This window comes from Condylura cristata, unplaced genomic scaffold (genome assembly GCF_000260355.1).
Source record: "Condylura cristata isolate star-nosed mole 26May11 unplaced genomic scaffold, ConCri1.0 scaffold00017, whole genome shotgun sequence".
NCBI classification, from domain to species: domain Eukaryota; kingdom Metazoa; phylum Chordata; class Mammalia; order Eulipotyphla; family Talpidae; genus Condylura; species Condylura cristata.
The window spans coordinates 6793034-6795755 of NW_004567118.1; the positions used below are offsets into that span (position 1 = coordinate 6793034).

The following is a 2722-nucleotide window of genomic DNA, read 5'->3' on the forward strand; positions in this document are numbered from 1 at the left end:
TTGTTTCTTCCTCTTGAGGACTCAGGCACATCTCAATGTCCTTTCATAATGTCCAGTGGTTAGTCAGGCCAATTGAACAGCCAGCCATGTGCCAGGCACCCTGAAAGACCGAGCTGCCTGCCCTCTGCCCCAGAGGCCTGCCAGGCTGCCAGCTCCCGTCTTCTCCCTCACCGCTCTTACCAAGACTACAGCCCCAGAGGGGAGGGGACTTTGCCGGGGGTGCAATAGGTCACATGCTGAGGAGAGCGAAGTGGGGGCCAGGAGAGGCAGTCAGTATGAAAAGCAGACTGTCTCAAAAGATAAGAGGAAGGGGCCCTCCCAGTGGCGCAGCGGGTTAAAACACAGCTGGTTAAAACTAAGAAGCTGGAGCCACTTCCACATGAGTTGGATCCATGCCCTGGAGGTGATCACATGGTGCATGAGTTCCATCCATGCTCTGGAGGTGATCACATGGCGCGGCAGACCTCTCCTGACACGCCTACTACTCCCCTCAGCAGTGCCTGTTCTGCTCCCCACTCTGTCTCTGGTGAGTCCTCTCACCGCCCCTGTACCTCTGGCCTATACCCCAGTTCTGTGTGCATAAATAAATAAATCTTAAAAAAAAAATAAGAGGGGGCCCTCCCTGGTGGCGCAGCGGGTTAAAGCCCAGCACTGAGAATCTAAAGCCGCTTCCGCATGAGTTCCATTCCCGCCTGCCCCGGAGGTGACCACATGGCGTGGCAGACCTCCCCTGACCCGCCCGCTGCTCCCCTCAGCAGTGTACTTCGTCGATCTGCCTGTTCTGCTCCCCACTCTGTCTATGGTGAAGCCTCTCACCGCCCCTGAGCCTCTGGCCTGTACCCCAGTTCTGTATGAATAAATAAATAAATCTTTAAAAAAAAATAAGAGGAAGAAGAAATGGAAAGCAGGAACAAAGAGGGAAGGAGGGCGGGAGGGGATTCTGCCCGGCAACACGGAAGCCCCCAGAAGGCCAGGCACCATCTAAGCCTCCAGGAGGTGACGTGCAATCGGTGACACACGACCAGCAGGCGCCGGAGCCAAGAACCACCGCCGTTGGCATTGACGGGAGGGCTGGTGGGAGTGCCCAGGTGGAAGGTTGCTGTGGTGGTTAGACTCGGATGCACGGGCTTGTCCTTAGAGACGGAACCTGAGCCTCTCCCTGTCAGGTGAAGCCCACCCAGAAGACAGTGGTATGGGGCCTCAGTGTCACATGGCCGGACCAGAGCCCAGAGCCAGATCGGAAAGGCTGGTGCAGAGGCAGCGGGCGAGGTGGCTGGGCTGTGTAGCGGAGAGAGTGGAGCCCCGCGGGGAGCAGCACCCGCAGCCTCGACAGGTGGTCAGGGTGTGGACTTGGGCACCCAGAGGCCCAGGCTTGAACTCCAGCTGTCTGCCACTTCCCAGCTGTGTGACCTTTGTGACTTCACATTTTCACACCTCAGCTTTTCTGATAGGCAAAAGGGGGATGAGGAGCGTGACGCCTACTTGGTGGTGGTCACGTGGGTTGAGGATTAAATGGTCTGAGGAACACAAGTTGCTCAGAGCAGAGCCTGGCAGAGAGCACTCAACAAACAAAGTGCTGACTATTAGGTAGCAGCAGGGAAAGTGGACCAAGCAGAGGGCGGACACTCTAGGCGCCCGGGAGTCACACTGGTCACTCGAGAGTGGCAGGAACAGGATGCGGAGTGTCTGAGAGCAGCAGCGGCCTCTACCGCATCGGGGTGGTCGCCTGACGCCCATCACACACATCAGTTCAACGGGCCCCATGGCACACCTGTGCCCCCCATAGTCACACTTTAGATGTCACTTGAAAGATGGGGAGATGGAGGTACAGAGGCTTAAGCCGTGAGTGGGGCAGGGAGAAGAGGAGGCCAGTGCAGCCATCCGGGTCTGAGGCTGGGAGAGGCCTAGTGGGAAGGAAGGAGGAGCCGGCAGAGTCCAGTGAGTCACTGGAAAAGGAAGCGTCCGACTGGACCAGAGACCCCAACCCTGCAGAGGGAGGGAGAAGTGGGGAGCTGTGCAAAGACGCCAGCCAGCTTGGAATGTGGGGAGAGAACACACCCATGTGGGGAAATGCCGAGTCGGTGCAACAGGGACATGTCCAGGTGGAAGGGAGAACAGGTGGGCCTGGAGCTGCGGGGAGAAAGGCTGAGCCAAGCAAGGGGTGGGGGATGCGGCTGGCTGCGTTAGCGGAGGGGATGGCAGAGAGCAGAGGGGTGAGGCCAGGCCTGGGTAAGAAACAAGAGGAGGGAGGGAAGGAAGATGGAAGACAGCAGAACACTGCTAGCCTCAGCTGAGTCCTGACACCCCACACGCGCCCCATCACGGCCTGGGGTGTCAGTTCTTAGAGGAGGAGGGGAGCGAGGAAAAATCACTATGACTGGACACCGTGTGGTTCACACAGGGCCAGGATACCTCACCAACCCCCTGCTGCAGCCCAGGGGGCTCAGAGCGAAGAAGCGACTTGTCCGAGCTCTCCCCGCTGGCAGAGTCAGAGTCAGGACTGGGCCTCACCGGGCACTGTGCTCCTCATGCCACAGGGCAGAGGCTCAGGAGCGAGGAGGGGGTGGCTGAGCTCCAGGCAGGACTCTGATTCCTCCTCCAGCCCACACACCCTCAGGCAGGTTCAGCCCCCAAGACCCCCCTTGGAGGAAGGAAGGGGTCTCTCTGCATGCCTCTCTGAGACTCAAAGTCAAACAGATTACCCCCCCACCCCCACACCCCC

The 2722-nt window shown here is 58.9% G+C and overlaps 1 protein-coding gene across 1 annotated transcript in view; it reads right to left on the minus strand.

Moving 5' to 3' along the window:
- The window catches only part of TTLL6 (tubulin tyrosine ligase-like family member 6), a 32236-nt gene that overhangs the window by 15036 nt on the left and 14478 nt on the right, over positions 1 to 2722 (minus strand). The window lies entirely within an intron of this gene.